Raw genomic sequence first — 14,045 nt, 5'->3', positions numbered from 1 at the left:
CAAATCATGTTTTCAAAGGATCTCATGTCTGTTTCAGGGGATCTCGGATCCCCCGAGTAACAAGACAGTGTTGTGAACATAGCCTACCTTGTACCGTTTCAAACTGCTGGGGTCATCCTTCATCAAACTGTTGACTTCTGTCGACAACCTTGGCTCCATACCAAGGCTGGGTACAGTGTTTGTGATAAAAGACAGATCCAATTTAACACGAATCACAGCTTACTTTCTTGTTAAAATGTGCAAAGGTCTCCACCATCTCATACTGCCTTGCACTGAAGGACTTAAGTGTGCCGTCCAAAATGGCTGCATCACGTGACTTGGTCACGTGGGTGAAATACCTCAATAATTCCAGTATGAAATGAGGATCCAACTAAACTATTCAGGGGCTGTAAGATAGCTTAATATTAGGATTGGCAACCTCTTCAAACTAGACCAAATAAGGTCAAAACATAAAAAATGGTCAAAAATGGGGTTACATAATAGTGTCAGGCTGGCATGTGTATGTATTCAAACCAATGGCTAATTTGCAGGTGAGATGGTATTAGTTCTTCATGCAGAGCTAATCTTCATTTCACAAGTACTTCAGTAATACTTGATCCATTCCATATAATCCACTTTGGTACCTTGACTGTGAAACAGCCCAAATGTAAAAATGGTTTGACCGCATGAAGGGCTATCCCAGGCCAACACACAAATGTCTAGTCACCCAGAATCGACAGCTTGTAATAGGGAGGTAACAAGAGTGACTTGGAGACACCTACATCCTTTATCCCTGGGTATGAGTCAGCAAGAAATGTGCCTGGTTGTGTGGAGCAGTCCACAGAAAATCCACAGTGCTGTGACTCAGACTGTAGTTGTCCTGATGTGGAGTTAGAAAAAGGATGCAGGGCTTGTGGAGGAACCTCTGGACAGCAACCATTAAAACCTTGTTTTGCGATAGCACAATTCATTTCACACTCAAGGTTGTATGGCATACATGTCCAACCATTTGGATATGAGTGTTTGCATATTTATGCTCAGTGTGGCTGTAGCAAAGTGTTACATAATTCATAATGTCCTTGATGAGGAACGTTTGTTGGGCCAGGAGAAGAAGAATGCTGCCGCATGGCAGAGAAATGCTTCAGGTTTTCTCTTTCATAAAGAAAATATATGATAGTATATTACAGTTGAATATATTGACGAGTACAGTGGTGATTGAAAGTTTGTGAACCCTTTAGAATTTTCTATATTTCTGCGTAAATATGACCTAAAACATCATCAGATTTTCACACAAGTCTTAAAAGTAGATAAAGAGAACCCAGTTAAACAAATGAGACAAAAATATTATACTTGGTCATTTATTTATTGAGGAAAATGATCCAATATTACATAACTGTGAGTGGCAAAAGTATATGAGCCTTTGCTTTCAGTATCTGGTGTGACCTGCTTATAGAGCAATAACTGCAACTAAACATTTTTGGTAGCTGTTGATCAGTACTGTACACCGACTTGGAGGAATTTTAGCCCGTTCCTCCGTACAGAACAGCTTCAACTCTGGGATGTTGGTGGGTTTCCTCAAATTAACTGCTTGCTTTAGGTCCTTCCACAACATTTCGATTGAATTAAGGTCAGGACTTTGACTTGGCCATTCTAAAACATTAACTTTATTCTTCTTTAACCATTCTTTGGTAGAACAACTTGTGTGCTTAGGGTCGTTGTCTTGCTGGATGACCCACCTTCTCTTGAGATTCAATTCATGGACAAATGTTCTGACATTTTCCTTTAGAATTCGCTGGTATAATTCAGAATTCATTGTTCCATCAATGATGGCAAGCCGTCCTGGCCCAGATGCAGCAAAACAGGCTCAAACTGTAATACTACCACCAACATGTTTCACAGATGGGATAAGGTTCTTATGCTGGAATGCAGTGTTTTCCTTTCTCCAAACATGACGCTTCTCATTTAAACCAAAAAGTTCTATTTTGGTCTCATCTATCCACAAAACATTTTTCCAATAGCCTTCTGGCTTATCCACGTGATCTTTAGCAAACTGCAGACAAGCAGCAATGTTCTTTTTGGAGAGCAGTGGCTTTCTCCTTGCAACCCTGCCATGCACACCATTGTTATTCAGTGTTCTCCTGATGGTGGACTCATGAACATTAACCAATGTGAGAGAGGCCTTCAGTTGCTTAGAAGTTACCCTGGGGTCTTTTGTGACCTCGCCAACTATTACATGCCTTGCTCTTGGAGTGATCTTTGTTGGTTGACCACTCCTGGGGAGGGTAACAATGATCTTGAATTTCCTTCATTTGTACACAATCTGTCTGACTGTGGATTGGTAGAGTCCAAACTATTTACAGATAGTTTTGTAACCTTTTCCAGCCTGATGAGCATCAACAACGCTTTTTCTGAGGTCCTCAGAAATCTCCTTTGTTCGTGCCATGATACACTTCCACAAACGTGTTGTGAAGATCAGACTTTGATAGATCCCTGTTCTTTAAATAAAACAGGGTGCCCACTCACACCTGATTGTCATCCCATTGATTGAAAACACCTGACTCTAATTTCACCTTCAAATTAACTGCTAATCCTAGAGGTTCACATACTTTTACCACTCACAGATATGTAATACTGGATCATTTTCCTCAATAAATAAATGACCAAGTATAATATTTTTGCCTCATTTGTTTAACTGGGTTCTCTTTATCTACTTTTAGGATTTGTGTGAAAATCTGATGATGTTTTAGGTCATATTTATGCAGAAAAATCGAAGAAAATTCTAAAGGGTTCACAAACTTTCAAGCACCACTCTATTTCTATTGATACTGTTTAAATAGAAATGTACACAATAGCATTTAATATAGCAAAAGATATGCATAGAATATACACCAGTGTGCAAGTTCCATCATGTCTGTGTGTGCAGCCGCATTTTCAATTACTCGTGTGTGCGCGCACATGTGCGTGCGTGCATATGAAGCAGTGTAGGTTGCCATGTTTGCCTGTGGTGATAAAAGGGCTACTCTCAGCATGTGAGATATCTTTTAGTATGTCTCCTCCTGCTTGTCCTTCTTCTTCTCGCCTCACCACTCAGCCATTACCCACAGCCCATCACTTAGCAGTGGGTGTGTTTCTGCATCATGCTGTGAAGTATGGGGCATGATGTATTCCTGCTGTGGATTCCACAGCCATGGCTCATCTGTGTGTCCTCCATTGAGGAGTAAACTGGGCAGACAGCACTGCGATTCTGTCAGTTATAGCAGTGAAATGTCATTTTAAGTACACATGGGAGTAGTGAAGGAGTTATCTGTCCTTCGAAACATCTCTGAGCAACCAGCGTGAGCTCACCATGAAGCAATGGGAACGATCACTCACTCAACGGCATCATCTACACTGACCAGCCACTTTAAAGGGTACCGGTACAGCATTTAAACATGATTGATATCAATAGTATAAGCCCTAATTATAATAATACACACAAGTGCAACCACCTGATTAGCTATCATAAGTAGCTTTAAGTGCTTAAAAGTCCAAAAGCATGTCAAGCTTTATTACACATAGGCAACCAATATGGCACCCAGGATGTGATGTCAAGTCGTTGATAGCCTGGTACTGGAAGTTGAGTGTAGTCAATGTACTTGTTAGTCTGGATTTAGACAGATGAAATTCAGTATGGACAGCGGAGAATCTGGATATCTGTATGAACCTCAGAAAAAGGACTATCCACATCTGGGAAATGATTTCAGCAGCGAATCGTCAGATGGTGCTAATGATGAAATCAGTGATACTTTTCAAGTGCGAAGTCAGGAAGGCAGGAAAAAGGGTTTGGTAACTATTTGGTGCTGATGTGGAAAGTGAGTCAAGCGGAAAACTGACATTGAATGTGTGTGTTGTTAAGGGCACGAACTTTTAAACGATATAATACGGGCACAGTCATTGAATTTTTTCATGGATAAACCCAGTGTGGAATCATATGTCACACACAAGCCTGCATTGGAAATGGCCTATGTACAGACCTGATGTGAGAGGGCCAGCACCAGATTGAGAACTCACAAGTTGGTAAGCAATCTATTATATATAGAAACTCAGTGTGTCCATGCGTTTATGTATGTGTGTGTCCAGACTAGCTATAAAGCCTATTTATTGTGTGAGAATACAGGTCCCAACAGCTAGCCGCTGTGCTCAGGGATCAGGTCGTCGAGGCCCCTGCCTTCGACTGCCGCCCAATCCACACTGCACTAGCCCCCTACGGATACCTCTGTGGGTGGTGAACCCACAGGAGGTCGGGCCCACGTCACCTCTTCGGGCTGAGCCTGGCCGGGCCCCGTGGGCAAAGGCCCGGCCACCAAGCGCTCGCATACAAGCCCCAACCGTGGGCCTGGCTCCAGGGTGGGGCCCCAGCTGCACCATACCGGGCGACGTCACAGTCCTTGATTTTATTTTATCCATAAGGGTTTTGGTGAACTGCTCTTAGTCTGGCCTGTCACCTACCGTAGGACCTGTCTGCCTTGGGAGACCCTAACAGGGGCATAATGCCCCTGACAACATAGCTCCTAGGATCATTCAAGCACACAAACCCCTCCACCACAATAAGGTGACCTTCAGCATGCACTGGGGTGGTTTGCAGTCAAGTGTGAAGCGGCTGGGATGAGAATCAGCACCTCTAAGTCAGAGGCCATGGTGGCTTGCCCTCTCCAGGTTGGTGGAGAAGTCCTGCCTCAAGTGGAGGAGTTTAAGTATCTCGGGATCTTGTTCATGAGTGAGGGAAGGATAGATCGTGAGATCGACAGGCAGATCGGTGCGGCCTCTGCAGTGATGCGGTTGCTTTACCGGTCCGTCGTGGTGAAGAAGGAGCTGAGCCAAAAGGCGAAGCTCTCGATTTACCGGTCGATCTACGTTCCGACTCTCACCTATGGTCATGAGCTTTGGGTAATGACCGAAAGAACAAGATCACGGATACAAGCGGACGAAATGAGTTTCCTTCGCAGGGTGGCTGGGCACTCCCTTAGAGATAGGGTGAGAAGCACAGTCACTCGGGAGGAGCTCGGAGTAGAGCCGCTGCTCCTCCACATCGAGAGGAATCAGCTGAGGTGGCTCGAGCATCTCTTTCAGATGCCTCCTGGACGCCTCCCTGGGGAGGTGTTCCAGGCATGTCCCCCCGGGAGGAGGCCCTGGGGAAGATCCAGGACACGCTGGAGGGACTATGTCTCTCGGCTGGCCTGGGAATGCCTCAGTGTTCTTCCCGAGGAGCTGGCCGAGGTGTCTGGGGAAAGGGAAGTTTGGGCTTCCATGCTCAGACTGCTGCCTCCGCGACCCGGCCCCGGATAAGCAGAAGACGACGAGACAAGATGAGAATACAGGTATAGACATGCAATGTCCCACAATAGGGGCAGCACGGTGATGTAGTGGTTAGCACTGTTGCCTCACAGCAAGAAGGTTAGGGGTTTGAACCCAGCAGCTGGCGAGGGCCTTTCTGTGCGGAGTTTGCATGTTCTCCCCCGTCTGTGTGGGTTTCCTCCGGGTGCTCCGGTTTCCCCCACAGTCCAAAGACATGCAGGTTAGGCTAATTGGTGACTCTAAATTGATCGTAGGTGTGAATGTGAATGGTTGTATGTCTCTATGTGTTAGCCCTATGATGACCTGGTGACTTACCCAAGTTGTACCCCGCCTCTCGCCCATAGTCAGCTGGGATAGGCTCCAGCTTGCCTGTGACCCTGTACAGGATAAACGGCTACAGATAATGGATGGATGAATGGATGTTCCACAATAGTTTATATTGTCTAAGTATAGGTTAGTGACAGCTCAAAACTGAGTGTGAATTTATAGCGGAGCGGAGTAAAGCACGGAGCACTGGGCAACATTTGACCATTGGACAACACAATTTACATAAAGATAGATGGGTTTTTACCCAGGATTTATTTTTAATTTGCTTTTTAAAAAATAATGTGGGATTATTCACCAACACATTTTACTCATCGGGAGCTCCACTTTTAGGCAGTGTGCATAATATATATATAAGCTTTGACTGTCTATATTATTTAGCAAATCGACTTGCATGGCCCAAATCGCTTTCCTGTGGATGGTGTTGGAATATTGTTGGCACAGCATCGGGTTTGAGTCTAACGCAACCTGCATAGCCCAAGAGCTTGGCCTGGAGATTCCTTTCAAAGCAATCAGGCTCAAAATGGTCCTCACAAACAACAGAATTTCTAACAAAGGAGTGTGTTTCTACATTCAAGGGAGAGTGTGACCTGTTCCCCAGTTTTGTCCACTGTTTCGCAAGTCGTTTATATCGCTCGGTTGTCGACAGTGGAACAGAAAAAAATGCTTTCCCTTATTATCATGTTTATTTTTGCAACCATAGGCTTTGCACTCCGCCATTTTTCAATAGTGTTTTGTACATTCGGCTACATCGCAGTGTCAAGAGCAGCGGGCCAATCAAGACACAGGAAACCTATCAACGATTCTATGCCATGCTGACTTTTGACACTACCCACAAAATGGTAGTATGGCTGTGCCCTTAAGTGCAACTTAAATGAGTGGAAATTCAAAAGAATCTTAAAACACTGCTTTATGTGACATAGTGTGACAATACAGGGGATTCAAAATGCATTTGGGCAAAATGTTTAATATTTCTAGCCTATGTTTTTCACTGTGGGTACCCTTTAATAGGAACACCTATACCACTGCATATTTGTGCAATTATCCAATCAGCCAATCGTGTGGCAGCTGCTCAATGCAAATACAAATCATGCAAATACAGGTCATGAGCTTCAGTTAATGGACAGTTGAAGACTGGGAAAAAAAAAAGTGATGTTCTTCAAATCCTCAACTGGCCAGGTTTTAGTGAACCTGTGCCAACTGTAACCTCAGATTCCTGTTCTTGGCTGACTGGCCTGGAACTTCTTGTGGTGTTCTGCTGTTGTAGGCTATCTACTTCAAGCTCTAGCACGTATACTCGGAAATGGCATTTTGCTCACGATGGTTGTAAAGAGTGAATATTTGAGTTACCATACCTTTCCTGTCAGCTCAAACCAGGCTGGACATTCTCCCGATCTCTCTCATCAACAAGGCATTTCCATCCATTATCTGTAACTGCTTATCCTGTGCAGGGTCGGGGCAAGCTGGAGCCTATACCAACTGACTATGGATGAGAGGCGGGGTACACCCTGGACAAGTCACCAGGTCGTCACAGGGCTGACACATATAGGCAAACAACCATTCACACTCACATTCACACCTACAGTCAATTTACAGCCACCTGCATGCCTTTGGACTGTGGGGGAAACCGGAGCACCCGGAGGAAACCCACGCAGACATGGGGAGAACATGCAGACTCCACACAGAAAGGCCCCTGTCGGCCACTGGACCAGAACCCAGGACCTTCTTGCTGTGAGGCAACAGTGCTGACCACTACACCACCGTGCTGCTCAGAAGGCGTTTCCACCTGCAGAACTGCTGCTCACTGGATGTTTGGTTTTTTTGCACCATTCTACGTTAACTATATGCATCAGTTGTTTTGCATGAAAATCCAAGAGATCAGCAGTTTTTTTTTAAATACTCAAATCAGCCTTTCCGATCCAAGCAACCATGTCATGGTTAGTGACTGATATCACATTTTCCCTAATCTGAGGGAAATGTTTATATCAAAATTCACCTATATTTTGTGTCTTGGGCTGCAGCCATTCAATTGTCTGATTTGGATAATTGCATGAACAAGCAGGTGGTGTTCAGGTCTTCTTAATAAAGTAGAGGTGAATACAGTATATATGTATGTGTGTTATTGAAAAGTTGTGGTTTACAAAGGATTACGGGTACTGCCTTGGGTTCAATAATCTAAGTCAACTACCAAGAACTATGGCAATGCAAATAATTTAGATCATATAATTTGGGAGAGTGGAATTTTTTTTTTTTAAATCAGGCAAGATGGTGGTCACAGCATCAAATATATCACTGGATCAGCTTGAAATCTGTCAGACTTGGACAGGACGGCAGAGATGTGCAAAGGTTATAACAGATAATGGACATTATTCATCCATCCATTATCTATACTGCTTATTCATCAGGGTCATGAGGGAAACTGAAGCCAATCCCAGATGACTTGGGGCGATAGGTGGGATACACCCTGGGCAGGTTGCCAATCTATCGCAGGGCTACACAGACACGATCATTCATTCACACTCAGATTCACACCTATGGGCAATTTAGAGTAGCCAGTTGCCATAATCCACATTTCTTTGGAATGTCAGAGGAAACTGGAGCACCTAAAGGAAACCCACACAAGCCCAGGGAAAACATCTCATCTCATTATCTCTAGCCGCTTTATCCTTCTACAGGGTCGCAGGCAAGCTGGAGCCTATCCCAGCTGACTACGGGCGAAAGGCGGGGTACACCCTGGACAAGTCGCCAGGTCATCACAGGGCTGACACATAGACACAGACAACCATTCACACTCACATTCACACCTATGGTCAAATTAGAGTCACCAGTTAACCTAACCTGCATGTCTTTGGACTGTGGGGGAAACCGGAGCACCCGGAGGAAACCCACGCGGACACGGAGAGAACATGCAAACTCCACACAGAAAGGCCCTCGTCGGCCACGGGGCTCGAACCCAGGACCTTCTTGCTGTGAGGCGACAGCGCTAACCGTTACACCACCGTGCCGCCCCAGGGAAAACATGTAAACTCCAAACACCTCAGTTGGCTCCAAGGGTTGAACCCAGAACCTTCTTGGTGTGAGGTGACAGTACCGGTACTAACCACTGCACCATAATGGACATTAAGTTTAGAAGAAAAAAAAAAAAAAGTCAAAGCAAGCAATCAATCAATCTAAAATGTCAGGCTAAAAAAAAAAAAGAAAGAAAAAAAATCATAATGAAATAAGGCAGCATTCAAAAACCAGGAGAGTTATCTATAACACTGTCATGAATGGCGAGCTGAGGTGAAGTGAGGACCCAAGAGCAGACTCAGAAAACAGGCAGTGTAAAGAGAAAACTTCTTTAGTGAAGTAGATGGCAGAAAGGCAAAAAAGGTACAGTAGGGCTCAGGCAAAAATCAGTAGTCTAAAAACAGGCCAGGAGGTCAAAAACACAGGCGCAGGTAGACACGATCAGGGACAAAAAAACAGGACAGAAAAACCTTCACAAAAACTGATGAACACAGGGACAAGGGAAATCCAGGCAGAGGTAGCAAAAGACACAATCCAAAAGAACAGGCAGGCAAAAACAGGGACAAAAAACTAGACAGAAAAACTTGACAAAAAACAAGGAAAACTTCAGGCACGGGGAATCAAAATGACACAATACTAACAAGCTATCGCAAGGTGAGGAAAGCCTACAAGAGACAGTCTGGCAAATAAAGTAGCGCCAAACAGTTCTTAAAAAGCCCTTGCTGATGGGAGAAGAGTGGTAGCAGGTGTTGGAGTGCCGCTTCAGGAAATGGCCTTCAGCAAAGCAGGACTGAATTCCTGTCCTGGAGCCGGCATGGAAGTCCCACAATCTAAGGCATGGATGGACTGGACCGGACTGTGACAAACACAGGTTCAGTACAAATGGAAAAATCCAAGAGACAAAAATGGGGAAAACAAATCAAATCTCCTCCACAGAAAATCAATAGTAGCCAGTTTAAAATTGCTGGATGAAGGGAGCAAACAAGACCTAGCAGTAAACAAACCAAACTGAAAGGTATATAATTTGAAGAGGTGATTAAAAATGAGGTGCAGGTAAGTGTAAGTAGTAAGTTGGTGAACTTGAGCTGGTTGGCTGGTGGTGGTTCTTGACTGTGGATTCAAATTTCAAAACCTAACATAGCAATGTAAATTGAAAGTACTTGCTTCCCCGTATACTTTTTTATGCCTTTTTGGCATTCTGTCGTAGAGTTGTCCTTCCATCTGTCTGAGATTCTTGTTAGAACGATATCGCAAGAACAAGCGGTTGAATGTTTGTAACCTTGATATGGAATTATTATAACCAACAGATGAACTGATTAGATTTAGGAATTGGAGTCAAGGTCACAGCAAGGTATGTCTGAAATGTCTGAAACAGTTTTTCTTCAATAGCTCCTTTCCTGTTTGTCAGAACAGTATAGAAATGTTACTTGCAAATTCATGTTCAAGAACTCAAATTCCATTTTCTGGATATGTACAATTTTTTTTTGCCATCTGGCAGGTCAAGTCCACATCAGGGTCAAATATCTGAAATCATTTTTTTTTCAGTAGTTTCCTTTCTGTTTGAAGTCTATTTAAGGGAATTTCAGGCATCGAAATTACTAACAAGAAGGACTAGACTTCTTGGAGCTGGACGCCTCCCCATCAACAGGATTGACTTTGAGTTCTACTTGTTTTCATTTCAGCCTACTACCCCTGTACCCCCTGGGGCACAGACCACTGACAAGGGCCTTTCCTCCCATCCCTGTCCTGGACACTTCTTTCCAGCTGGCTCTAGGAGCGGCCCAAATCTTTTGATTTCTGCCTCCATGAGTCAATGCCAACATATCCTCCTCTTCATCTTCTGCTTTCCTTGGGGATTCGAAGTGAGGATGTGCTGGGTAGGCTTGTGGAGTATATGGCAATCCAGCACCTTCATTTGGTTTCTTCCTCCACTGGCAGGTCCTCCTTAGACAAGTGTTGATAATGGTAGTCGACACCATTGTCCATCACACCTAAGGTCTGTAGATTGAGACTGTTTTGGGCTTCAGTTTTGGATGCAACAGAAAAGTGTTCACCAATCAGGAGATCATGAGTACTGATGATGAAGAATGGTGATCTGATGATGAGTTCTGAGAATTCTGATGATGACACAGCCATACATGGCCAGGAATCCAAGACAGAAAAACTGGATTGGACTTTGGGTTGGCGAGATGGTGTTACTGCCTCATCTGTCAGTCAGCGTCAAGATTTGACATTGGTGTTGAACAACATTACCTTGGTGCAGTGAGTCTGTTCCTTGGAGTCCCAGATGTTCTTTATTCAATTCTTGACACCAGTATCTGTGCCTTTTGGTTTGTCATTGACCTTGCTTCACATACAAGACAGGAATAAAACTTTCTCAGACCTATTATTATACACATGTAATGCAATTAAATTTTACACACAATATACAGTAAGGAAGATCTGAGCTCATTTGATATGCATATTTCAGACAAGAGACAGGTTTAAGATGAGAGATCATCCTCCTAGATCCTGCAGCACATGTGAGTGCTTTCCCCATGCTTTAATCAATTCATATCAGAATTGATGAGCCTTTTTTGTCAGAGACATTTAAGTTAAACATTGAGAATTGCAAAAAGCGTGCTGTCAGTTAGGAAGTTATTGTGCTGAAGAAGCACCTTGGTCAAATGTGCTGCTTTCTGCCCACAGGCAAGATGAAGGTCTACACCCATTTCTGTTGGATTGATGGATAATGGGCTGACCTGGTTTTTGTGAACATTATGAATGTGATAGATATCTAAGCTTTTGTTGTGGTTGGTGAAATGCTCACATGCAAGTGTATAATGAATATTTCATTTCTCATTTAGCTCTATGTATATCTGTAGGATCTGTAAACATTCGACACCAACCCATGTTTTAGAGCAGAAAAGAGATCAGTTTCACTCAGCACACCATTGTGAAGTTATGTAACACTTAAAAGATGCATTTAGTAGTGACAGGTGGATGATGCAGTGTGTAAACAAGAGGCAAATTCAAAATATTCAGAATAACACAGTCATTTTCAGAGATGTCTTTTGTGAAACAATGAAAAATATGGCACTGCGAGATAATGCTTTCAGATTTTCTCACTTTTTTCATTTATATGCTAATCCTTGTCTTAGAGTAATTTTTAGTTGTTGTTTTTTTTTAAGTCACTTCAGGATGGAGATGTTGAAAATTTCACATTAATAGTTGTGTGTGTGTGTGTGTGTGTGTGTGTGTGTGTGTGTGTGTTTTGGGGTTGATGATATATCTTACTGCTTCGCAAATAGTATATGAGACCTAGAAACACTTTCATTTCGACTGCCTGTCCCTGAAGATACAGAGAGGGCTGCTGAGGAAAAAGACAAATTAAATCAGAGGAAATTATTTCTCTTTGCAGCTGACAAGCACATTGGGGTTTGAAAAGTTAAATTAACTCATATGGGATTCTCATCATTTCCTGTATCCATTCAGCTGTGGTGGCAGTGGTGATTGTGTGTGTGCGTGTGCGTGCGTGCGCGTGTGTTTACAGAATTCAAGATTTATTTTACTTTCTTGAGAATTTCTGAGTATTTACTGGTTTGAGTATTTCTTATGCGGTTATTATTATTTGAGAATTTAAATATGAGTTGCATCTTACATATACAGTTGTGAAAAAGTTTTAAACCTTTGGAATTATTATAATTATCTGAACTATCTCAATATTTTTGCAGAAATGTCCCTTAAATGTAATCTGACTTTTAGTTGTAACAATTATAAATCTAGAAATGTTGTATAAAATATTTTACACACACATTTACACATTATATGTACACATTATATCTATATTTACATCATATATAGACAGTACAGTGCAAAAGTCTTAGGCACATGTAAAGAAATGCTGGAGACCAGAAATGGCTTAAAAATAATGAAATGAAATGTTTCAATATTTTAAAAAAATACTATCAACAGCAGTAAGCCATAATAAATGAAAGTGAATATTTGGTGTGAGACGACCCTTTGCTTAAAAAAAAACAAAACAACAACTAGAAAAGCACTCGGAGAGCACAGACCTCCGCCAAGAATCCTTTAAAAAATTCCGGGATCTGGGGGCGTCGTGGATAAGGCGCCATACCATAAATCCGGGGACCTGGGTTCGATTCCGACCCGAGGTCATTTCCCGATCCCTCCCCGTCTCTCTCTCTCCCACTCATTTCCTGTCTCTACACTGTCCTATCCAATAAAGGGGAAAAAAGCCCAAAAAATATCTTTAAAAAAAATTCCAGGATCCAGCCGGTGATCCGGATCACCACCAAAATTTAATGGATTGTTACTTGTGCCCAGTCACACCTCTGGAAAAAATTTCAGAGCAATCCGTTCATAACTTTTTCCACAATGTTGCTAACAGACAAACCAACAAACAAGCAAACCAACGCTACCGAAAACATAACCTCCTTGGCAGAGGTAACAACAACAACAAAAAAGGTGGTCTCAGGTACAATGAGTGCAGTTTTATAAGGAAATGAGCTGTAGGTTTTACTGAGCATCTTGCAGAACCAGCCACAGTTCTTCTGGACACTTTGACTCTCACACTCACTTCTCGCTTCTTAATTTTGCACCAAAACCCAGTAACCTTCATTATGTTTTCTTTTTTAATCTGAAAAGTGGTCTTGTATGCTGTGTATTCTATATCTATATCTATAATGAGTTTGATATACACACACACACACACACACACACACACACACACACATACACACACACACACATATTATATATATATATATATATATATATATATATATATATATATATATATATATAATATTCAGTTCTATATATTTAGTTCAACAGTTGAGGTAAATTATGGAAAGGTATGTCAGTGTGGGATAATAAAGGTCTTCTTATTTTATCTTGTTTATTGTCTGCTGGAACATTTGTTATTGACAATTATGCCAGTTAAAGGGGAACTGAAGGCAAATTTTTTTTATGATTAAAATTCTATTTCTCTCATTTTTTAAAATGTAGGAATGCATTTCTGACAGCTATTTTGTCACTGCTATAGCAAGTTATGAGTGTTTGAAATATGCTCTGTAATATATCAGTCCATGTCAAAGCAATGGCCGTAAACGAGATTCGTTGAGACCTGTGCGAGACTTCATAGAACGGAAGTAAAACGTACAGCGGAAATCAAAGTGACCAACATCTGCCAACATTGCCAAAAGACGCACGCTTCCTTCGAATGCTGACATAATCAAGCCGGAAATTTTCCCTGTGTCCGAAATCGCTCCCTACTCACTATTATATACTCACTATATAAAAGGCAGCGGCAAAGAAGAAAGTGTTCAGCCTTGATTTAAAAAAAACTGAAAGCTACAGGTACTTTGTATTGATTAATGTGGGAAATGCACTAAGTA

At 42.3% G+C, this 14,045-nt stretch overlaps 1 protein-coding gene across 1 annotated transcript in view; it reads left to right on the top strand.

Moving 5' to 3' along the window:
* The window catches only part of LOC132888723 (serine/threonine-protein kinase 32C-like), a 212,250-nt gene that overhangs the window by 17,295 nt on the left and 180,910 nt on the right, over positions 1-14,045 (top strand). The window lies entirely within an intron of this gene.

The sequence above is a fragment of the Neoarius graeffei genome, chromosome 7 (genome assembly GCF_027579695.1).
Source record: "Neoarius graeffei isolate fNeoGra1 chromosome 7, fNeoGra1.pri, whole genome shotgun sequence".
NCBI lineage: Eukaryota > Metazoa > Chordata > Actinopteri > Siluriformes > Ariidae > Neoarius > Neoarius graeffei.
Note: the sequence above shows the minus strand (reverse complement) of the source record. Positions and strands in the feature narration are given on the sequence as shown.